Here is a 25,935-nt window from a genome sequence, read left to right as displayed (position 1 = left end):
TCCCCCCTTTCTCTCTGTCTCTCCCTCTCCCTCTCCCTCTCCCCCTTTCTGTGGAGCTGCGCCTTGGCGTCCTCCCCAGAGCTGCTCCTTCACCGGGGGCCGCGTTTAAGGCAGCTTGGTATGCTGGTTCTGACGGGAAAGCTAAAATGTTACTGCAAGGCCAGTAATAACTGATAATTAATCACAGGAGCCGGTGTCTCTGTACCATGCACTTGGTGATACGCGCCCTGTGTGTTATAGCTACTCTTGCACAATTGCTTGGCCCTTCGGGGGGGGGGGGGGGGGGGGAGGAAAAGAAAAGAAAAAAAAGGAACAAGAAAAAAAAAGAGGGAGAAACTTTTCAGCTTGGACTGGGCTCAAGCAGGGGAGGGAAGTTCAACCTGAAGGTTTTTAACAGGGTGACTCCCTACCAGGGGACGCTTTGCCTTTCTGAAAACTAGTTTCCAATTATGGTCTGACACTGAGTGATAATAACTGAAATATTGTGTTTTCCAAAAGAGGAGTTATAAACGATTTGTACATTTGTATTAGACTTTTATTTAATGTTGGAAATAAGATGAATGAACTCATTTACCTGAAAGGCATTGCACTGTATGAAAAGAGAGAAAGTAATTAGGCTTTTATAGTTTACAGTAAAAAATGCCTGAATATTAGCCATAAAACAGTTATTTAATTAAAAAAAAAAACTTTAAAGCCAACAAAACCTCAACAGCACGTAGTTAATAACCAATAGCGGTTGTCTATGGAAGAGAGCTTAAGCAGCATAGCTCAGGACAGGATGAAGGCATTTGAATAAGGTATATTTTGATATATCCTGTAGAGGGACCCTGATTACTGCTGATACAGTATGCTGGTATGGAATGTAATCAACATAAGGCAAATAAGCAACTCTGTTCAATTTCCCATTCTTGAAAGTAAAAAAAAGTTCATTTCCTCGTAGAGATGCACATTTCAAAAACCCTGCTTGGCACTAGGAAGTGTGAACTGCTCCTGCACTGCTCACAGGGCTTATCAGCTGTGTGCACGCCTGCGATACAGAACGTGTTTGGTTATATCGCTATTGAGCAATAGCATCTAAAGCAGTTATTCAAATCACTTGCTGTATTCTTTTAATAAAAAGTGAGATTAAATATTTGGGGTGGAGAAAAGGCTCTTTCCATTTCAGTCACAAAAGAGTTAACATAACCAGATCCAGATAACGATCAATTGATAAATGACGATTGAACCACATAGATAATATTAGATTGCCTGTTTAGTATTAGACCTTTTCCAACAGATTTAGCCTCTGTGGTCTCTGGAATACTAGAAAATGTTCAACATTGACAAAGAAAGGAAACAAAACTAAATAAAGAGCATCACAATGTGTAAGGGGTTCAAATAATTTAAGACAACTAGCTCATAGACCACGCCAAACTGGCATGCACGTAAGCTAGGCTCTTCTGCTTCTTCTTCTTTTTCTTTTTAAAAATATTTAAATTGTGCTAATTCTTGAGTATTAACTGGATTTTACATATTATTGAACATGCATGGTCATGTTGTATTCTGTGTGAAAGGGAAGAAGGTACTAAATGGCTAAGTGTGTGGTAGGTGCTGCATCAGTGCTGTATCCTTCCGTGGGAACACACGCAGTAGCACTGTAAAGGTGGTAATGTCGAACAGATTTATTTCTTAAATGTCTGTACTTACATGTTTGCGTGCTGTGCTAATAATCTCCTTGTCGCATTTTGTTTGTTTGTTTATAATGTGCTAAAACATATTCAGACCACATATGCTTTCATCATGCTTTTGAGAGGAGTTATTTTTCTAAACGCATTTCTGTCCTCTTTAAGGATAATATTTTGTCTTATATTTCTGATTTGTTAAGGCTGTTATAACTTACTAGCTCGCGCAGACTGTAAGCACAGACTATGTGCAAGTGCAGCTGCAAATTTGTGTCTTAAGTGCCAATGTCTCTTTCTTAAAACACTAAAATTTTGAACATTGTTTTATGTTATCTTTCTTCATCCATATATTAGTTAATTATTTTCAATCCATCTTCTGGAAATGTAAGTATTTTTAAAATTTTTCTTATGCTTTAGGAAAAATTATTTTCACGAGTACAAATAAAATAATGTTACTAAATGTACAAACTTGCAAGCAAAAGTTTGGCATGGTTTGAAAGAACTGTTTAATGAAACTTTTCCAGCTATACATAGTAATGCTGGAACATTTCTTTCTAAAGTTCTAAGTATAATGCTGGCTTTCCACATGGTTTTTAAAAACAAACAAACCCTGAGCCCCATCACTTTTCCTTGGAGTTGTAATTTAATCTCAGGCAGGTTTCTAGTACAAAGATTGGAGCATGGCAAGGAGAGTGATTTAGAACAAAACAAAACAAAACCTTCCAATCCCTCCCTCCTCTTACATCTAAGCTCACACTGAACTGCTATTTGCATGCTATACGAATGAATAACTTTTCACAGAATAAAAGGAAAGCCCCCTGCCTGCTTATGACAAGGAACTGTATGCATCTTAGAAAATTTAAGATTGATTGCATAGGTTTGGAATATTAAGTATGATGGTATTTTATTTTTAGATTGTTTTCTCAGAGAACGAGAGCACAAAAAAAAGGCATCTCCACATTCCAGAGCGAATGTAGAATATGGTGGGGTGAGAGGAGAAAAGGAGTAGTCTAAATTACCTGTGAGAAGTTTACGGCATGGCCACTTGACTGCATTGTATTGCCAATGCACCTTTTTTCAATATAGAAGTGTGTGGTTCGCTTAAAAGGGGTCATCCTATTCTGTATACAGAAGAATGTCTGATAACCTCAGAGGGCATAAATCTTAACTTTTAAAAAGGAGTGCTTCTTTGGGTCACTTTGATCAGTGACAGGTCGAGAATGAGCAGAAACCCTTGGCTTCTCGTCCATGCTCATCTGGTTACGTCCAGGGCACCCACTGCCCATTCTGGTTCTGGCAAGGAGTTGTTAACAGCAGACAAGAAGGCCTGGATTTGATTGATTAAAAAAAGCAAGCTTTTCTGATTTTCTGCTTTCATAAATGTTTTGTGCGTTTGTCAGAATAAGAAATGTCATGTTTCTTCTCCCAGGTACCTTAAGGGCTGTAATGTTCTAAAATACTTTTAAGTCATTTCAGAAATGAGACCATAAGAGAAATGGTTGTAACCCACAGTGACACAAAATGCCAGGGACACGTATCTTTTTCCTAAGAAAGAAGTATGTTTAACCTGTTTCAGATAAAAAGGTAATAGCCTTTCTAGAAGCTTTTTTTTCACGTGAGAGTGAAAAGCAGTATATCAGAATTATAAATGGATCTGTGCGTCATTATATAGTAATTTAGAATTCACTCAATGATGTAACAAAATTAACAACATAATTTCATTGTGTAACTGTATCTTATTAAAGAACAACTGTCTGACATTCTCTTACAGTTGCTTTATTTAACTTCATGCAAATATTATTAGTAGTGACATTTCTCTATTGTACATTAGATTCTCTCATTAGCATGATGTGTTAGTTATCACCAGAGAAATCACTTCCAGATAGGTGAGGGGGAAACCAAGAAAACTAAAAATTAAATCAATGATGTATATTAATACAGACGCGTCTGTTCAAGAGAGATATGGTACAGTAAATTCAACTTTTTTCCTTGCATAACTGCCTGCTTATTCCAATGAAAACTAAATAATACTTACAATAAGTGAAGTATGCATTAATATTGCTACAAATATTAAATTGTATACAATGTGCACTGCCTGTTTTGAGCTGTGCTAGTATTCTACAATCTGACAGCTCCTAACATTGATGTAGACATAGCCACACAAACTGTTTATTGAACCAGTATTTAAAAATAGGACCGTAGTGTAAAGTCTAATGGCTTGGAGGTGAATGCTGTTTAAATGTTCCTGGGTTGCTGGTTATAAAAGTTGTATGCAATTTTAACATTTATTAAGTAATTAACTGTTTTACTGTAGCACATGAGTATTCTTTTAATATAGCTGTACATACAAAAACTGTTATAACTTAATATGACAACAAGGTATAATTCCGTACACTGATTTATTATGAACATTTTGGGAGGCACAGTAACACTGGCCAAATGCATTTTGTAGTTTACGGTAGTTAACAATAGCCTTTGTCAATAATGATCGGTAAACATAATGCTTATTTAATATAAATATTTTTATCACACCATTTTAAAGATTTGTTGTGACCCCCAGTATTTTTTTTTTTTTGAGGAATAAGTCATGTATTAGTATGAATTGGGAAGATTTATCAGGTTACATTGTTTTATTTCAGATACTTGCTTTAATTTTCTTGCTTTTTTGGTGAAGCATAGTTCAGTCCTGTTAATGGTTCATTTCATCTCAGCAAATTAATAAATCTTTGCATCAAGAATTTTGCACTGCTTCTGATGTGCCTCAGAATAGAAGCATTAGAAAATAGTGTCTGTGACAAAAGCGCAGGATGTTTTGTATATCATATAGCACTAGACACACGAGTACCTGCAGTAATAGATGCATGCTATGTATATGATAATGTAGTTAAAAACAAACAGAAACTCTTCTTAGCTTCTCTTACTGGGTTCACTATTGGCAGGAGAACTAAAACATAGCAAAAGATTTCCCATGTCTATCTATATATATTAACGTTGCACATATACACATACAATTTTTGAAAATATTTGTGCCATTATAAATTTTAGTTGTTCATATTGATATGCTAAGTACACTATCATATCTTTGTTTAACTTTCAGGTATGTGTGCACACAATTAAAATCTGTATGAAGCATTAAAGCATATATTGAAGCACATGCTCAAATATATTATGTAAAATGCATTAGTGTTTAATATTTTAAAATGTGTAGTTTCTGTATTTTTTAATTTTTTTTTGCTTTATATTTTAGTGGTTGCTTAATTCGTGTATAGTTTTTATGGGGATATGATTAATGTAGTGACAGGACAGATTTGGTATATAACAGCAGCAGAGTCTCCTGCTCTTATGTCAGGGTTAAGAGCCAAGGCAAATCTTCCCTAACTAATTAGATGCTGAGTAAGGCATCTTAGTGAAGTTGGGGCAAAAGTGAATGGGTCACAGCTGAGGCAAGATTGCAAGGACTGTAGTGATAGTGAAAGCATTCACATTTGCCAGGTCGTTGTGACACTGTGCTGATTGCAAAGGAACACTCTGTTCGCTGATACAGAACTGCCGTCATAAAGTACAATCAGAAACAAAAGCTTTAAAGAGCTTTTACTTTTCACTAGAAATACTCAAAATATATTCTGTGTATCGCTTTCTTTATTCAGTTATTTTTCTCAAACAATAGTGATTGTGCTTTTGCAAAAGGGTTTGCCTTGTAGACCAATGGTTCTTCGCAGTTTAGAAGAATTTCCAAACTTGGGGCTCCTCGTATACCCAGGAGGTGATGAATCATACTGCCTCAAGAAAGAGAAGCCTGAGCAGGGAAGGGGGAGAAAGGGAGAATTCCATTGTTGCTTTCTCTCAATCTTTTAGCTCAGAAAGAGAATCGCTAATGCAACTTCTTACTATAATTCAAAGAGTGTAATTGCAAAATTCCAGCATCTAGATTAACTCTACTTGAATATTTTATTTTTTGCTCGGGCAGCCTATAGAAAGGGGTAAACTCAAAAGGCAGTTGTATTAAATGAGAGTGTTTGTTTATATAAAATATTTCAGTAAGGCAGGCTGCATGCTTTAACTAAACATAAGTCTGTCCAACAAATGTCCGAAATAAGAGACTGCACATCACCCTGTGGACGGGCATCTGTTGCTTTATTACTGCTCATGTCACCTTATAATACCCCACCCATTACAGTAATGCCCTAATACCTCGTTTCCCTCACTGAAATATTTGACGACTCTTTCCTAAATGATCCCCCTTCACTGACAACGAAAATAGCGCCGGTCGCATGGCCGCGTCACACAACACCTTGTCCTGGGCAGGCCGCCTCTTTCGGTGGGCTGGGGCCTCTCAGGGTGGCTTTGACCCACGTGAACGTGCCCGCGATGTGCCACCGGCGCCATCCCCGCCCGCTCGGGGAGCCACTGCATGCCCGTCCTCTGCCGGGGGCACGTCTCCCCGCGCTCGTGCGAAGGAGGGGAGAGGCTGTCGTCTGCCACTCGCAGAGCACCGGAGTTCAGGAGGGAAAATGACACCTTTACGATCCCGTTACTCCTTCCCGTGCACAGCGAAGGGCACAGACCCAGCAGGGTTTTCTTGTAAAGTGAATAATAAATGATGGTTTAGGAAGAGCTTTATGGAAAGGGTGAAAACTCATACAGGGGTTGTCATTAAAGCTGAAACGCACTGTCACCCACAGGTAAACTTACTGTGGTATTTGAGAGGATGTTTCTGTGGATATGGATGACAGCAGAGACACTCGGTGGATGCCAGTGCTGCCGTCTGTCTATCTCTGCGTTTTGGGATATGCCCCTTGCAGCGGGGTTCGGGTGGGGTGGTGAACGTCGCTGTTTTCCGTGATGCCTGTTGCGACCAGCATTGAAAAGAGCTTTCATTGCTCTTCCTCTCCTCAGTAATTTTGAACAACTCAGGGAACAGTGAGATCCACCTGATGGACCCTATTTGCTTATTTGTTCTTGTTCTTTTAAAACTTTCTGAACCAGGGTTTCAGGGAAGGAAACAGAGTGCCTGATTCTCCCCATATATATCTCCTCCATGCCCTTCGTAGTGCATTTCTTGAAGAATGCTGACTTTAAAATGGAATACTTCTGGCTTTGAACAGTTTGAATGAAAATGTCATACAGTGTAGTTCTTTCCAGATGAAAAATTTAACGTTTGGAGTGTTCCACTAAGAGGAGAATAGAATATAAAGGATCATATCCTTGCCATGATCCGAGCATACATTTTCCATTCATGCCAGTGGAGGCTCTGTCATGCATCGAGGACAGCACATAGTTCAGGTGCAGAATTACAGAGAGCAGTGCATTAGCCTTCAGAGTAAGCTGTGAGTCGGAGCTCAGTTCTGTAGGCATTCTGCACGCGTGTAACTTTCATAAACCTAAACGTGCAGGTAGTTTGCAAGACAGGGTTGTACAGTTGTAAGGAAGGTAGCTCTTCGCTATTTTAATCTTCTCTATTATTTAGACACCAAGGAGATGAACGTCATGAAAAAATCTTAGGCATTGCAGTTACTTAAAGAAATCTGAAACCTATTTTATCAGAAATCCCAAAGTTAAGCCAAGTTCTCTGTTAAAGTCTCTGGTCAGGTCTCAGCTTTTAGGCGTTATGGATTTGTGTATGATTTTACGTACAAGTTACTGAAAGCTCAGTATTTTATGGATTCCCCTGGAAGCCAGGCAAAATTAGGGCTGCTTCCAGTTTGCCTCTGAAGTTTTGAATTTGTTTGAACCAGAAATCTCAAAATGAAATTTGGATGGCGTAAATCAACATGAATTAAATTGGAGGAGAAATGCTTACAAGACATCTAGCTAAATGGAATTGCCAACTTTTTCATAGTAAAAGTAGGAACACCCGTGGCAGGATAGATGGTAACTTAAAAAATAGAGAAGCATTTTGAAAGGAACCATTCTGGTTTACATAAAAATTTGGCTTCCAAAGTGTTCTCTGTTCTTTGTTTTCTCGTTTTAAAAAACAAAATAAAAAACCAAACAAACCTGAAGATGCTATTGTCAGATCTTTTTATGCAGATTGATTTCCTTTTAGCATATTCATTGCCCTTTGCCTGCACAGAATATAAGACCTTGTGTACTCTACTGCTGTTTTATTGCTGCTTTCAGAGGGACATCTTGTGAGATGTTACGGCTTCGGCGGAAGCACAATGGCAAAATGTCATTTTATGATAGATCATTATTGATATCCTTTATTTATTTATGCCTTTCCTCATTTTTCTTTCCTCACTGTTTTTCTTGCTCTGTGTATATATCTGAACCTGTATTAAAAGGATTCCTCTTCTTGGTAGTAATTGAATAACTAAAATAATTTTGATGACAAGTGACTATAGGAAAAGATGAGGGATAGGGAAGAAAAGAGTCCCTTCCAGAGGTGGCTGAATGTAGGTGCCGACAGGCAAAGAGTTCAGTGTTTTGTCTTTCAGTATGCCTGTATGCAAAGGCATGATGAAAAGGTGTGATAGATGCCCTGGCTTATCATATGAACATGCTGAAAAGCTTCACAATTTGATCTTTACTTTGTACAATTAAGAATCTTTCTTACATGAGGCGTTGCTAAAATTTAAAAAAGAGTCCTCAGTATATTTTTATTCTTATATCTCAAATATGAGCTTTGTTTTCATCTGACCAGAATAATAAATATCAAGAAAAACAGGAAAATTAAATTAATAGGATGATTAAATACAGTTGTTTTCCACACAGACCTAGGAGAGAAAAAATAATCAGCTTGGGTGTCAATGAGTTGTTTAAAAACAATTAAATTTGCAAACCTATATCACTATGTTCAGGCTTAGTTCTTAATTAAAAATATATCTATTATGTGACAAGTTTCCTTTTTTTTTTTTTTTTTTTGGTAGTAATTCTCTAAAACTTGAATTTTATGGCAATACGTAAAATGGAGCTCACAGGAAAACAGTCCTCTCAGAAGTGGTACCTGCTGTATTTCTGAGTAGCAGGTATTGGGGTTTTCACATTTCCTATCATAACTTTTAGTGGCTGTTTGTTCCCTGGACAACTCACTTTTTCAAAGACTTGAATTTGATAAGAACAGCTGAAATAGATGGGGAGGAGGCAACTACAAACTAATGAAGAGGATACAAGGAAAAAAATAACTACTTCCAGCTGGCTTTATATAGTAAAACTACTATTAAAATGAGAATCTCCATTAGCAAGACTTTAATTATATATTTTCTTACATTTCTAAATAAATATCATAATCTTTAGAAAAATAACACTTAAATGAGTTAAGTGTGACAGCCCTCACTCTAGCCAGGCAGAAATAAAAAGAAGTGCCGTCTCATCTGCCCTGCTTTAATACCCCACAGCAGTTGACATTGCTGGAATGCCTCCTGCAGCTGGTGGCATATGACTGTCATTTGCAGGCAGGATATACAGAGAGTTTACACAATGGAGGCATTCATGAAAGTGTTCCTCATCTGGGACTCCTGCAAGCTCTCATTTTATTGACCCTGTCAGAATTTAACTGGTAGCCTGTCAAATTATGTGTTGCTTTATCTAATATTAGTTTTTCTTTTAAATTAGAATGCATGGAGGAAGGGGTTGTGGAAATCAGGTATGAAAAGCAAAAACCTAATTCTAGCTTACTGTTTTTAAACCAGGAAAAAAACATACTAGCAGTGTAAGAACTTGATCAATTTGGGCTACAAATTGTAAGGATTTTCATTTTTGCAGGATTAAAAAATGTGATTTATTTATGGGGTTTTCCTTAGCATTCAAAGCCTTAAACAAAAATCCTTTTTCTAAATTAACATATCCCTCAAGTGTAACTCGAACATCGGTGTACAAACAGTTTTATAAAACAGCTCACTCTTTAACTGCTACTGTTCTTAATGGTACCAGGAAATAGTGCTCTCTGTACAGGCCCCCCCAAAAAGACATTTAATCATAAGCTTTGCTGTATCTTTATGCAGAACACCATAAAGAAATGCCTGGTACTTAATGTATTTTATACTGTTCTGCAAACAATGTAATAATCTGAGAGAGGATTGATGATTATAAATATGTTCTTTATATCACAGATTGGCTGCTTTTTAATTCGATGGTGCTGAGGCATGACCTCTCCAAAGCCATAATTCGCATAAAAAAAATAAAATGCAGGCACAGCTTCACTGATACCTGGGAGAGAACTGGTTACAGCAGCAGACAGCGCACCAAAATGTTGGCTTCATGCAGATGGAGCATACTGCAAGAGAAGTACCTTACGCAGTGAATTACTCATCTCAGTAGATCCCTCCTATCCACCAGCCCATCATCAAGGCAATAGTTAAAGTCCAGTCAGAGAGAGCAAAGGAGAAAGAATGATCAGATTGTTTTAAGGAAAATAAATTTTAATCTGAGGAGATGAATCACTCTATTTTGGTCTTCCTAGGAAAAAAAATCAACTCTCCATATAAGTTTTTGTTCATGCATAGATATAAGGTATAAGGCATCTGTCTGTCTGACATGAGATCCCATTACCATAGATTTTACTTATAACATTTCACTCTCATTGGTCTACTTTTAAAAAAATGTTGGGTTTCTACTAGAATAGGGAGAGTTGAATAGTAAGCACTGTCTTACCTTGAGAAATTTATATGGCTGACTTGTGCCATGTGTGCTTTCCAGTTTCAGGTTTTCCCCCCCTTTGCATCCCTCTTTCCTTTCTCTCATCTCTCTAGAATACAAGATAAATAATTTTAAACATGAAAGATAAAATAATCTAAATAGAATATTATTACATTATTTGCAGGACTTTCTAAGGTATTGCTCTGGAATCTACTGAGATGTTTTCTTTTTGCAGGTATAAATTAAAAAGACAACTGAAACATTTTCATTCACTTGGAAGCGTGAGGGTTTTTTTTAACCTTTTGAAGTTGCATTCTGAGGAAGTTGTCTTTCTTTAAATATTTAAAAAATAAAATTGGTTGCATGAGCTGTAATATTGAAGTAGTATTTAGCAAATCGAAGATAAATTATTTATGAGAACTTGACAAATGTAGAACCTCTGTCATGAAGAGAGTGAATTTTCATTGCAAGGGAAATGATACTCCTCCAGCTTTGACACAGCACTCATGATAAAGTGGCATTTTTTTTTCTTTTCCTTAAAAGTTGAGGAAAAATTGAAGAAAATACATACTGCTATCTTTTCTTATTAATGAGGCTGGTTTCATTAGTGGCTTCTCAATCCGATTGTCTAAGGAGAAAAGTAAAAGCTGGGTTTTAGAACATGACAAGAACACTGAAAATAAAGACAACAGTAAAAATGATTAGTGAATTTACTACTTCATAAAACTTACTTACTTGACAATTTATTTCAAGGAATTTCTAGACATTTGTTCCATCATGAAAGCTTGTTAGAGGTAGTCAGCCTGGCACTACTCTATTACGGGTCAATAATAAGGTTCGTCAAACTCTTCTGCAAATAGAAAATGTTTCTTCTGGAAAAACAGTATTTTGCAACACTAGAAAATTTTAATTTTAAGTGCCTGGGCCTATTGTCACTGAAAGCAATAGAATTATAATCGTAGAACTGATCTGAGAGCTTTTCCTACAGTCTTTCTTCAGGAAGAAGTCATTTATGTTTTGCTTGTTCTCTAATGGGGTAAACCAAAAATATATATTAAGTGAAGACAGAATTGTAGAGGCTTAATTTGGGAAAGGGTTTAAAGCATTGTTTTCTACTTTCAAATAGTGAAGTAGGTGTAGAAATATGACCTTTAAAATCTAAGTTCTTCAAAATTTTAAGTACACATTTAAAAGAAACTAAACGGTTAGCTGTTTAAAGAAAAGCCTCTAATAAATCACTCCTGGACTTATTTTTACTTTGGAATGTGATTATATTCATGCATAAAAATGTATGCTTGTACATGTATCTTTATTAATGAAATCTTTATTAATAATTTCAGACGGCGGTGAAAGTAAGTGATTTAACTGATCGTATAGTAAGCAATAATCTTAAAAGGTGACACAACAACACAGATCCTCCAAACAAAACTAATCACATTTTTAAAATCTTTAGTTAGTATTAATCTATCTTTTGCATAAAATTTGCTTAGACATGAAATTATGTCTTTCTGCACATTCTTTTTTTTTCACTTTTTGATAATGTTGGGAACCTAAAAGTCAATTGTGAAAATATTTCAGCAATTCAGTGCTAAAGTTACTTTGTAATTGCAAAGTCGAAATTGTGTTTCCCCAAATAGCCTTACATAAATCATGTTTTCTATGATTCATCAGTTTGAATTTTTGAAGGCATTTTGAATGATACTGACCTGAAATAAAACCTTTGTAACGGTAATGACATGAGACTGATTTTAAAAGTGAGGTTTTTTTTCTGAACCTATCTCTTCAATACCACATCCCCCCGCATCCGTTCCAAAATTCAGCAGCGGTCAGGTGCGGGGTTTGATGCTATCCACTCACTTGCATATGCATGTTTATACATCCACAAACTGTAAAAAGAAAACTGAGTAAATGTGACTTCAGGGAAAAGCAGGGAGTGGTGGGCGCAGATACCAGCTGGAGCTTGATGCATGTGTTCTCTTCTGTGGCACCATTTTGTTGTTGATGTGGGAATGTAGCTAAACAGTGGCTACAGCTGCTTCACTAAATAAGGATCCACATAAATTCCAGCTGTGAACTTGTGATTCATCCTTCCCTGCACAAAAGATATGTTTCCATATGTCCCATTATGTTCCATATTTGATTTTTATCACACACTGTGTGCCCGTCTAAATCTCGTCTACATGCTTTTTATGCATCCTGTAAACCTTTCTCTCTTCCTTCTTTGCGTTAGGCTCAAAAGGCACCCTAGCCTCCATGCAAAAAAATCCACACTAAAATACTGCAACATCCTTTTAAATAATTTTTTATTGAATCAAGTACATGAATAATGTATCTATGTAACCACTCTGACATAAAGTCTGTATGTATCTACAGAAAATCACACTAATCCATTTCTAAAGTATTTCTCTGGAATATAACTATTCAGTCCTTAAAATGGTCTGAACTTCTAAATATTTTCACCTTAAAAATACTTGTATCTTACTTTAACTACTCTAAATAGATTTTCATGATACCATCTGTAATCATTTCAGGTATCTAAAGTACATAGTTTCTCTTTATTTTTAAGAATGTAATTCATTGATCAAAGGATAAAGACTCTCATTTTGAATTAGGAATAATATCCATTGTTAAAACATTTATGTTCTATGAGAGTCACTGAAATCAACTGCAAAACTATTACTGGTTTCATGGTTCCAAATAAAGTATGCTCATTAACAATTTTTTTTTCATATTCCTCTTACTATTACCTTCTCTAGATTGGAATTCAGGATTTTTTTATGCTGCTACCAAAATGTAGATATGGAAATTGGCATCTAGAGATGTAGACATCCCTGGCCCCTAGAGCATACAAAAAGCCATAATTTAAAATATTAAAAAACAAAGTAAGGATTTTAAAAATGCTAGTTGAATTGCACTGTAGGCTTTTGAGTTAGCTTGTTATAATACGGTTATGAGAGGCATGATCCCTGCCTCCTAATTGGGGTGAAATATGGCTGCTGGTCAGCTCCGTTAGAAACATAGTGCTGCTAGAGCTTTGCAGTAAGTCTTGCGTACGAGGGATGTCACTGACCATCGTAAGACTACTCAGAACTTGAAGCATAAGTCTGCACTCTCTTGTTAACTGTAGTCTAGGAAGTATCTGTTTGTCTTGGTCAGAGTAAACTGGAATTAAAACCTCAGAGGTTGCTATAATTATTAAAATCATGATTTTAAGTGCTAAATTTGATCACTGGCTTTGCAAGTTAATGAAGTTGATGCTTTTAGTTCCTGCACAAATTTAAAATGGTGTATCAGGAGCTGGATGAAATGCTTACACTCTTCAGAAGTGAAGTTACTACGCAGATAATATAGCAGTGCCATAATTTCCATATCAGTCAATTATAGCACACTCACCTATACAGATGGTTGCAATTTTGTTGTCTGAAGTATAGAGTAGTGTTTCCTGATACCAGGTCTATCAAAGCAAATACTCATACCTGCTGTAAAGGAGGATCATTTAACTGTGTGTAGAATTCGACTTCCAGAGTTTTTGTCTATTGTGTTAAAGGGCGGAGTCGGGGGGGAGGCTAGGAAAAATAAGTCTGTTCTTAATTGCAATTCTCCAGGCAAGTCTGATATCAACATTTTTCAGCAGAACGGATAGTTAATTAGTTTGTATTTTAAATTGAAGGTCATCATGTTACAGATTTCAGTGGGAACAAGAGAAGAATGCGACTAGTTAAAATGATTGGTAAATGGGGATGGTCCTCTGCAGTGTCTGAGGTACCACTGAGTTGAACCACTGGTCAGTGTCAAATTCCAATCAAAATGCAGATAAGTTTAGCATAAACATAACAAGGTATTGGTGTGTTTCCAAAACTGTAAAGAAGACTTTAGCTGGAGAAAAGACTGGAGATTAACAGTTTGTTTTACAGCTAAGTCAGGTATTTCAAATCAAGTGACTGGTGCTGCTTGTAACGAAGCATCTGCAAAGCGTGTCAGTGTGATGTTGGTATGCCATGTTCAAGAAGTTCACTGTCAACACAGCTGTGACTTAACACTTTTAGCAGCCTCTCAACTGGGAATTAGATAAAATACCTTTAATTTGGGCATGGGGCTGGGGGAGAGTACTGGGACGGGAGTATAATTTCAGATGCTATTAATTTTCACAAAATAACATTTGTGTGCTTTGTCTTGCCAGATAGTCTACAATGCTTTTCCTCATTTCACGTGCCAGGCTGTTTTTATATTATCATTTCCTTCTCTGCTGTGTTTATCTTTTCTGAAAATGGTGAAATGTAAACTATTACAGACTGGGTGGGTGGCACACATTTGCACAGTAACTTTTAAAACACAGAGCAAGCATTTTATTTGGGTTTGGAAAACCACTGAGAGAACTTAATGCAGCTGCTCTCATGGCATCAAAGTGAAACATGTAAAAATCTCACTTTCCATTCTAAATAACCTTAGGGCTGTTGAGTCAGATATTTCCGGGTTGACGTGTTTTGCTCAGGAGTGACAGTGGCATTGAGTATATAGTAAATCTTAATGTTCCACTGAATCTCTTCACTCTTTTATGAGCTTCACAGGGTACTCATCCTTAGCAAAACGTCAAGTTAAAACACGTCACTTTGCCATAGCTGAAATTACTTACTTGTTTTTAATCAAAAAGCAACTCTTAATGGGCTGTTTTACTGTAGGCAGTAAGGAAAGGAGCTTCCCAGTTTAGCAGCAAGTAGTTCTTCTGACCCATTATTTGCTGTCATTTCTACTTCTCATCCAGCAGTGGAAAAAGGGTTGCATGATTAAAATCTGAGGAGGCTCAGCCAGGGCTCAGGCTGGTGCTGCATATGGAACCCTGCACCAAGTAGAATTAGTACTTTTAGGAAAAGTTAAGCCTTTTTTAAAGGATGTGCTTCAATTGCACTAGACAGTATTACTGTTTTTCCCAGGAACTTTGCTGTATCAATGGTCTCTGTCAACAGCAGAGGTAGTCTAGCTGTTAGTAAGGATTATTTAGGGTGCAGTGCTTGCTTCTTTGATTTTAGTTTTCCAAAACTCGGAATTAATTTGTAGGTGACTTACACTTGATATAATCCTTGTATGCTATGCTGTAAAATAGGGGACTTTCTTAACTTTTGGTGCACAGAAGCTCAGGCTATACAAGTTGAAGTGAATTAAAATAGTATTCTTTTTAAAACTGAAGTGACCCTTCAGTCTCTAGGCCTTATGAGAGTTAATAATCCTCCCCTTGACTATGCTGTGCATATTGCAGATGGAGTTTGACAGACTAGTCAGTTCCTCAAAGGTCGCCACAAAGCTGTTACCTGGATCACAATGCTCTTTGTTTCTTGGGGATGCTTCTATTATATACCCAATAACTGGAAAAAAAATTGCTTTGTAGGAGTAAAGTTTGGGTTTTGTTTTAACACAAAACTTCGCCTGCTTCTTCCCTCATCAACAACTGCTTCAAATGCTCAGTAACTTTTTGTCGGTGAAATATTCTCGAGTTTAGCATTCTGCTGATAACAATGTGGCCAGTGGTCTCATTCAGTGATGTCTTTTTTGATGTGAAGACGCAACAGTGAAATGACTTACATTTTAATTTTTTGTTCATAATTGCCTTTGTGTTCATAATTGCCTTTTAGGGCTTTTATTATGTTTTGAGGGCCTATTTCAGCACCTAAGAAACTCATTCATTCAGCTCTTCTGGAAATGCTTCTAACTTCAAAGGTACATGTGTTCCTTCTGCGTAGCTTGAAAACAAATAACTAAAGGATGTTTTAAAAGGAAATAGGAAAAAAACAAGCCTTTAAACTCTGTTGTTATTTTATTAAAATATTTACAACCACAGCCACAAAAGCTGCACACCTTTGCTGTAGCTGCAAAACCATAAAGTGAAAAATCCCTTTTCTGTTTGTAGTAATGCATGTGTATCAATTTATTTTACAAAAGTAAAACATTCTCATTCTTTTGCCATGCAACTAACAGTCCACACTTGTTTGTTTAATTATTGAAGTAATGTAACTTCACAAGGTCAGGTTCAGATTAAGAGACATGACTTGCAAATAATGAAGCTACTTGCTTTTTGTCTGAGACAAGGACTCTTCCTGAGGCAAGTTCACCTACACTGTTAATACAACTCATACAATTTTTGCTTGAACGAACTGTGGAGCACCAGACTTTTGAAATTATTCATTCAGAATATATGGCATACTAGTTGCTTTTTCTGTTGCATATAAGAAGTTGAGTGAAACCATATGATCAGGTAGAGCTATCTACTGGAAATTATTTTCTAGCCATTTGTGCATTTTCAATAATTTAATGTTCAGTATGTATATACTTTACTTAATATTTTTTGTCTGTATATTAATTTAATTATTTTAAATATCCTGCTTTTGTAGGCTCTGATCTTCCTAATTTATTATCTTTGATATCAGCTGAAACTCCACTTATTTACATCCTTTTTGTTCACCTTCATATTTATGCTAGCAATACAAATTGCAATCTCCGATCAGTTGGCAAACACTCAGGAAAGACTTGGGATTTCTGTTGGTGTTCAAATAGTGAAACCACTATTGGCCTTTAAAATTATATTGTAAAGTGAGTAGTACCATCCTGAATGAAACAAATTTCCCATATACTAAAAATAAACCGAATGCAATGATTGTCATTTCCAAACATGACACAATAACGTTCTTTTGTAGCACATGATCTTTGTCGCACCGGGAAGCATGCTGTAGAAGCAATTTCTTCATTTACATGAAATAAACGCAAAAAAACATGGCAAATTCATCTAGCTAGCCACTCCCTAAACATCTTAAAATTACTTTTACAGTGTAGAAAATTTCCATTTTAATTAGATTACTACCTTTTAATATAGGAATGGGAGACATGGTAGAAGTTAATCCACATCCTGCCAAACTCAGTTAATTTCTTGTATCTTTATACTGCTACATCTCCTTACTCCTTCCCTGTTACTCTCAAACAGCCAAGTTCCAGGAATATCAAGCAAACATTTAAGATTTCGTGTTTCAAAAATACAGTTCCCTTCAGAGAAGTATTTGAACTAGCATTTCTTAGTGTCCTTGTCCCCACCCCCCGCCACACAGCTGTCACTAGCACAGGGAAAGGACGGGGGGGAGGGAAGGAGTGAGCCCTGCTAAAATCGTGTCACGTAGCACTAATTCATCTGCTCTCATTAGAGTGAGCGAGGGACAGCAGTGATGGCCAAGAGCTGCACTCCACACATGACACACGAACAGTTTGGGGAATAGAAAATTGCTTTCTCAGGAAGCCCAGCCAATTAAGGACTTGACCATATTGAATGTCAAGTGTTAATTTAGGTTTTTCTTCATTTTCCCAGTAGTAATGCGGGTCCTGTGATGAGCAAATACATGTCAAGTAAAAGTTGATTGCATGAAGGACCTGGGTATTATATGTCACTGACAAGTCACAAATGTACTCTAGTCTTTTAACCCCTTAGGTGAGTCCAGAAAGGTGGGGAGGGGAGCAGCAGAGGGGGATTAAATGTACTATAATGGTAAGAATAGATAGCTTATATTAGGAAGAAGTCTGGATGGGACAGACAGGAATAGAGATTTCTGCAAGAGCCTGGGATGCGGACTTTCTGCAATCAGTGCACATATGTGATACCTTTCTGAGTTATAATTAATAAACAAACCTAAAGGCCCCCTCAGGATTCTTTAGTGTTTTAAACAAGCCTATGCAGCATGCGTGTTATATCCTTCATAAGGTTTCATGCAAAGAGAAAGGAAAGAGGTGCAAGCTGCCAGATATATGAAATATTCCTTGAGGGGTGACCTGTTTTTAACGAAAATGATTTTGCATTCTTTATGGGGAAAAACATATATATACATATGTATATGTGTGTGTGTGTGTATACATATATGTATATATAATGTCTTTGTTTAAAAAAATTTCAAAAAGAAAAGACAGAGCCTCCACAATAAAGCAAGAAATTATAAAACACTTTCCTGTCAAAAGCAGATTTATTCTCCACCTTGTATATTTCTGCAGGTTAATTTCACAGCCACCAGAAACCCCCCAAAAGGCCACCTTCTCTCATCTTATGTTGTACCTGCCTGTACTAGAGAAGCAGGGGATGGCAGAAGCAGTAGTACTGAAGTCCGTTTAAGTGAGGTAGCATTTACTTTTACTAGATGTGGATACTTACATATCATCTATAGCATCTAATTTCCATTCATCAGCATATTATTTACATATGAATGTTCTGAAAATAAGAGAGTGTCTGTTTCTATTGCAATTGTAAATTGACCAAAAAAATTTCCTGCAACAATGTAGGCATTATTGCGTAGTACAAATACAATGAAATGGAACTGGCAGTTACACAAGTGCCTAGAAAATTGTCCACACCTTTTTAATGTCTCCTAAAATAGCTTTTCAGGAATATTTAGAAATAATTTATCTCCCTAACCGTTGTTTTGTTTGTTAATATACAACCTATAGATATCCGTTTGTTTGAAGCTGGTAAGTAAACACAGTGACTCTGCTTTAAATATTACTGAGCTTTTCTTAGTTACGACACATTTTCCCTATCACTGCTTTGGATTTGGCTCCTTTACATTATGATGAAGATATACAGGTAACAAAGTATGCTGCCACTGTCCATGCTGTAAGTGCTCAATACATACAGCAGACTTCTTTCTCACGGTGGTAACTTAACACTTTTAATGAAAAAAAGTTAACCAGTAAGGGTTAAATTTTAAAACAGATGTGTTTTCCAGACAAAAGCAATTTGGGTTTGATTAGTGCTTTCTGGACTGACATTAAGTTCTCTATGTACGTGAAACAGCGCTGCTTGTGTAATTAAAAAGAAGTTATTCTGTGTTAAGAAACAGTTTCAAGAATATGTCCTTAAGATTGATCGGTAATACTTTCCTCACCACATTTTAACATCGTGTTTGTGCAAAAACTTCCCATACATACAACCCATCTCAAAAGAAACCCTACTTACTTCACCCTCCCCAGCCTCCTCGCCTTTTATTTCAGTAAGTGGTGTCTGTAGATCTCATCTGGCATTTAGAATGGCGTTTTAATTGTAGCAGCTTCTCTTCTGCTAGGTGTGCAGAGGGATTTTGCTAAGTTTCCTTAAAGTAAATTCTGATGATGGCATCTCAGGTTGCTGATTCAAGTTTTTCCTCCTCTGTGGTGTCACTTTTGACAGATGGTACCTAGTGCAATCAGCCACCGCTAAGGCAAATCCTTCCTTTGACCAAACGGTCCAAAAAAAAAAAAAAAAAAAAGAAAAAAGAAAGAAAGAAAAGGAAGAAAAATTCCAATCCTCCACCCTACAACCAAATAGAGTAGGCTCCTTCTGAATCTCCGTTTCCCAATGCTTTAGCAGAAGATGCCTCCCTTTGCGCATGTTTTTGATAAATTTAAGAAGTCAAATCACTGACACAGATGGATAATCCAAGTGTATAGGGTGAAGAGTTATAAATTAACACATTATTCCCTCTTAATGTGAAATACTTGAGAATGCATTTTCTCAGTCCCCTGACATCTACCCAGTGAGGGCTCGCATTGTACTTTTCAAGTGGCATTGATTTGTTAAAGCGCTGAATTAGCATCTCAGGCCAGCTGCCTGTTCCACTGTTGTGTTGTTGGGTTCATTCTCTCTCTCTCTGCCTTGCTTCCCGCTGCCTTGGCCACACACAGGGCTTCAGCCTGCTTACCCCAGCTTTTCCCCTCTGTTATTTTAGCTAATCCAGGTAATACACTCACCAAATGTGCCTTGCCGAGCTGAGTAAATTAACATATTTCTTATGGCACAAAGCTCGTAACGTGCACGTGTGTGTATGTATATGTGTGTGCGTGCGTAATATTTTTGGTTGGACTGGAGAAGGAAGAGGCAGGGGGTGGAGGGGAAAAGACGATGGGCTGCAAGGACGAATGGCTACGTTTACCAACCTCATTCTCTAGTGAAGTTGCACATTGTTCTTTTATTTCATTTGCATTGTGCTGAGGTCTTCTCTGCAGCAGCTGAGTCAAAGGGGAAAGAGAGAAGAAATAGAGGGAATATATATCAAGCCAGAAAAAGCTATTGAAATGCAATATTAAACTGCGTATCTTAGATCTGAATTTTAGAATCTCTATTACTTTGTCTAGTTGTTCATTAATGAATGCCTGCACAGATCTAAGGATAGTTTGTGCTTACATCTTTGTATAGAAATATGCTATTTGTTAACTCTGTTTTTATGCTGATTACAATTAGCCATTTTTAAGACTTTCCTCTCCCCACCCTTTCTTTCCTCTCTCAGCCTATCCCTATTCCTCCTATCTCACTATTCTCTTTTAATGTTTGCAGTGCAACTTCATACTTAGTATTTCTCATGATGGCACCTGACAGATTTGTAGCTATGCCCTAATTGACTAAATTACAGTAGTAATGCATATATTGCAGTAATGAAGATTATGCATATAAAATTAACATTACATTTTAAAATGGCTAATAAAATAGTCACATTTTTATCTGTGGTTCCTTGGCATAGATTAGCAAAGTTTCTAGAGCTTACAAAAGATTCTGCAGTGCAAATCAATGTTGAGTGGTAGAATGACATTCGTGGTGGAATGATATTCATTTATACTGCACAGTCATTATTTCTGCATTATTTTGATTATCTTTTTCATACCATTGTTTGCCGTGAGAAATTTAAGACAATTTCTTTCCAAAATTAGGCTTCTGAGAGTGGAAAATTCAGGAATAATCAGCAGAAATCCTGCCTTTATAACATGACAAATTCTGTTGTTTGGGATATGGTGCTTCTGGGAAATCTTTTCTTCTTGCAGGTGAATAAAATGATAAATTTTTCTAGCCATCATAAACAGAATGTGTGCAGGATGTAAAATCTCAGATAAACTGAAAAAGATCCACATTGGCTGGCATTTTATTTATAGCTACGGTTGCAACCTTCTAATAACTCCTAATAATAACTAATACTAGTTTGAGGCCCTGTTTAGGAAATCTAAGTTGCTATTAACAGAACGAGACATTTTGGCTGCATAAAAGCGTGGATTAGATTCCTTATCCATTTACATTTATCTTTTGAAAGGATATGCAGCTATTAAGCTTCCAAAGCAGTAGAACTAGAGCATTTTTTTATTTACAAAGTTCATATCAGTTTTCACATATCAAGGAAAAAATGTCCTCTGCCTTGAGGTGCTTACATTCAAAACCTAAACTCAACAGACTAAGATTATATCCTAGCTGAGTAATCAGTCTTCATTCCATGGAGATACTTTTCGATAAACAAAAGTTTTAGAGTTAGTATGGCTTCAGAGTGGCGAGGGGATTAAACAACTTTTGTCATTTAACTGGGATGTCAGAGGCTAATTGAGACCACCAATGAGATAAAGAGTGGAAAGCAAAGGCAGCAGGTCATGTTTTTACAAGAATATGTTACCTTGTTTAGAAAGCATTGCTAGCATTGCCATTGTAACTTTGTGCAGCATGCGGAGAAGGACAAACCAAGTGTGCCCTGCTGTGTTAATGTTACATAAACATGAGACGCCATGCTGAAGTGCATCTGATACACTGTGTATGCAGATGGATATATTTCTATTATTTTAGGCAAAGAGGGGCTTTGAACCATTGGAGACTGGTTTAATCATGCAAGTGATATGCTTGGCTTAGAGGCCTGGCAGAAATGAATGCTGCATAAATGCCCTCAGAGCACCTAGTGTCAGCTGAGGCATAATATGGGGTGGTTTTGGCAGGAGGTCCTGGACCTCGTTTGATAAAAAGGTGAAAAAAGAGCAAGGATCTGCAGAAGGACTTAGGGAAGGGATGACTGCATAGAAACAAAGTTACTCACATACTGATACCAGTGATTAAAAAGCATGGACCTCTCCTCTCCGCCCAAAATTTGGTTAAAAGTCTGTAACACCTATCCCGTAATGTAAGTTTTGTCTAATGATTAAGGTATCACAGATTATGTTAAAGCTGCTAGAAATACCCATGCCATCTTGCTACAGGAAAAAAGTAGTACACTTAGCATACACAGAAAGCAGTTTTTATGCAGGCTCTTTGGTGAGCTTGTGAAGCACTGTTCCAGTCTGTGCTCCCATGTCTTCACTAGGGTTATTGTGCTGGTTGAATTAAAGCTTTGCTTGAAGATTTACTCACATCTTCTGTTGCCATACAGAAATCAACACAGTCTTGGCCCTAGAGACATTGCAGTTTATCTGTAATACAATAAGGGGCCAGGGCCAAGAAAATGTGGAGAAAGCTTGGGAATATCACCATAGCCAGTCAGCCAAGAAGTGTGGATAGAGTGGTCATTTTTTATAATAAAAACGAATTTTTTAATAAAAAGGTCTTTTTTATTTAGCCTTTATGAAAGACACATTAGAAGTTGGACTTATTTATAGTAAGCTAGAGATATGCATTTGATCAGAAGTTCCTTTATATATATTCCATTCAAAAAGGTTGTAAGTACATGTGTGGGTGTAAAATACATCATGAACCTCTTCTGCCACATCTTTTTTCAAATTATCTGAAAGCACTTTAGGAAAAAGAGAATATGTTGCGTAAGTCCTATAGAACAGGACTTCATTTTTTCTAGAAACTGGCAGCCAAATGGACAATTAAATTACCACCTGAAGTACTATGGCAAGGGAGAAACTGGATTTCTAATTGCCACTTCTGTTTTTAACCAGAGGAACTGAATTGCATCTGTAGAGAATTTGGTATGAGGTATTGCTAGTGTTTCACGATTAAATTCTTCTGTTATTTTGTATTTTTGTGCACTGTTATTTGCCAGAGATGCCAGAAGCACTGTGAGTTCCCAGCAAGGGGAGCAATTTGTAGACATTAGTTCATGACTACGGTTGTTCAATAAGAAGAAACCATGAATGACAAGTTATACAGCAGCTCCTTTGTCAGGGCTTTCTCTACATTTTGCTCACTTCACTCTGCCAGCCTCATTGTAGTAACAATGATTTTTCTGCTCCTTATTGAAATGAGTATCAATAACGCGAGGCAGTGATCCAGTTGCACAACCGTAGTGATTTGAAATAGCTATGGTTGTTGTGTAAGTACTGAGAAAGCTTTGAGGGCTGCTCTAGACCGTGCTTTAGTGCCATAATGGAGGGACAAAGGAATGCAGTGCTGGTGGCCAAGCTTTAGATCGAGTCTTTTGTATGTACTGCCTGATTCCCAAAACACACTATATGGGTCTCTGTGTGTGAGCCGAAAAGTAGTTGATGGAAACAACAGAGTTAATACAGTGGCCTTTCAGTCTGTACCCAGTTTACCTACCCAGGGTAGGCAACCGTTCGCCACTGCATCAGGAAATGGAGAGTTTTTCCTAGAACGATGCTTTAGTATGAAGGTGCAAATGTTTCCATTAGTTCTGCCTGGGAAGAAGTCTGCATTCAGCCCCTCGGGAAAGCTTCCATGCAGATGGTGGTATGGAGGTGCCGAGAGCCAGCCCCTGGCAGCCTCATAGGCAGTTCAGTCCAGCTCCTCTGAGGAGGAGGAAGAGAAGGACTGTACTAACCTCTGCACCTCAGTGTCCAAGAGATCTTTTTCTCTGTCCTCTGAACTCCGTGGATGACTGTCATTTCAGATACTTCTCCAGAGATACAGGAACCTGAACAAGCAGCCAGAAAACTTTAACTGAAGATGTGAATTCCCTCACTCGCCTTCTTCTCAAGGCTCTGCAGCTGTCTCCTCTGGCACTAGCCCCTGCATTGATTCCAAATCCTACATAGGAAAGGATCCTTATTGTTTCAGAGGAGGAGTCAGACAAGCCTCCAGATGTTAATTCTCTCATAACTTCCATGTGGGCTCTTGCTGGTGCTAAATGTCCAGCCTTCATCAAGGAATTAATATTATTTACACTGCTCAAAGGTACTACCTAATATTGATTCTTCTGTGGTTTTTCAGTTCAGAATAGTCCGTCCTCCATCTTCAGACCACTGTCTCACCCTCTCTGGTTTTGTGCCAAACTCCTAATACTCTGCCTCCTCTCCCTCAGAAAAATGGTTGACAGAGAGGCTTTTTCTGCCTATCTGCCTATCTGCCATGTTTCCCAACATGCTCTGATTTCTAGTATTCCGCTAACTCCTTTCTCCCATGTCAGCAGATTAGAGGGTAGTGGAGCACAGAAATGTCTAGACTTTTAGAACTTGATTGGTACCTTCATCCATTCTAACGTCTGAGGACTGAGTGATTAGCCTAAAGAAAATGTAGTTTATAACATGCAAGGCCACTGTTCCTGACTGAGGCTTAGAGGATGCAGTAGAATTTGTTTTCTTTCCCGTTGAATGGGTTTAGGATTGAAAATTATTTGAAACAGCTTGAACCAAGCATTCAGTGATGTAGTTAGGAAGTAGTAAGACACTTGGTGTGCTGGGGAGGTGTGTACCCAACAGGCACCATTGATGGTTTTCCTACTGAGATGAGCTTGACTAGGTATCTTTCATCTTTCCCAGAGGGGCACTTTGTCAGCTGTCAGAAATGAGTAGAACAATGAACAACCAAGGATATCCCTTCTCTTCCTTTCCTGCATCATGTAAATTTTAACTCTTCAAGAATTCCAAGAACCTGAAAAAGATGATAGATCTTGCTTAGTATCTCATTTAGTATCTTTTTAAGCATTAAATTTTGCCTTTCCAGCTTAGTGGTTTCTTGGCACCTTGTTGCATTACTTTGTGGTGCTAGGAGGACAATAGGAGATGTACCAGTCTTAAGACCAAAAACCCAACTAATTCTGGAATGACGGTATCATGGTGGAGTGTTGGAATGAGCTGTGTCACAGGCAGTCCCTAAGAGTCTCCGTCTGAACTGAAGGCTGGAGAGTATGACTGGACCTCTAAGGTGTATCACCATTGCTAAGAACATTCTTAGCAATGCCCTAGGGACCCATAGGTTGTGCTGGGTGATAGTTTTCTAGTTTTTGTTGCAGTGATGATGGTACTAAACAAAAGTTTTTATTCTGGTAGCCCAAAACAGACCATGTCACACCTTAGTTGGAATCTATTCTTGAGCCCTGTAGCCCTGAAAGACCTCTCACTCGCTCTTCAACACAGCAGTATTCTCTCTATCTGTAGTTTGCATGCTCTTTGATATCTATGTCTAAAATGCCTGTGAAAAGTGATTAAGAGAAGCAGATCATGTATCCTAGAGAGCAGTCTGTACACATTTGTTTTGTAAAGAAGACCATTTAGCCCCAGGAAAATGTTTAGGCATCCATAAGACAAAAAAGGGTTCTGAAACGGTACTTTAGATTATCTAGGCATATATTTCAATCCAGTGTAAAAGACAGTTTTGTCGCAAGAGGAATCTAAACTCTGCCATCTCTCAAGTAAGTTTTACTCTGAAGTATTCTGTAAGGAAATTGGTCTGGCCTCGGTTGGTTTCCTCCTTTTCTGAATGGGTATGACACAATTGGGAAGCCTTTGTACCTGACAAGTGCTATGGTGGTAAGTGCTATTATTTTGATGAAAGTGAGATTGGGAATCTTTAGTTTGGTGAGAAGACTGTTATGGAAGAATTAACAGACCGTATAAAGTACAGGTAAGTAGAAAACTACTATTTACTTGTCCTCAGAAGAAATGAATGAGAAGAAAGCCTGTTAAATGAAAAGAAGTAATTACAAGCACAGACAGGTCACATCCAACATTTGAAAACTTGAGCCGTATAAATACATTCGAGGTTGCAGGCATAGGT

General features: G+C 37.5%; 1 protein-coding gene across 10 annotated transcripts in view; it reads left to right on the top strand.

Annotated features, from left to right (window-relative positions):
• The window catches only part of BNC2 (basonuclin zinc finger protein 2), a 355,957-nt gene that overhangs the window by 93,706 nt on the left and 236,316 nt on the right, over positions 1-25,935 (top strand). The gene's annotated exons all lie outside the window — the stretch shown is intronic.

This window comes from Dromaius novaehollandiae, chromosome Z, assembly GCF_036370855.1.
Source record: "Dromaius novaehollandiae isolate bDroNov1 chromosome Z, bDroNov1.hap1, whole genome shotgun sequence".
Taxonomy (NCBI): domain Eukaryota; kingdom Metazoa; phylum Chordata; class Aves; order Casuariiformes; family Dromaiidae; genus Dromaius; species Dromaius novaehollandiae.
Note: the sequence above shows the minus strand (reverse complement) of the source record. Positions and strands in the feature narration are given on the sequence as shown.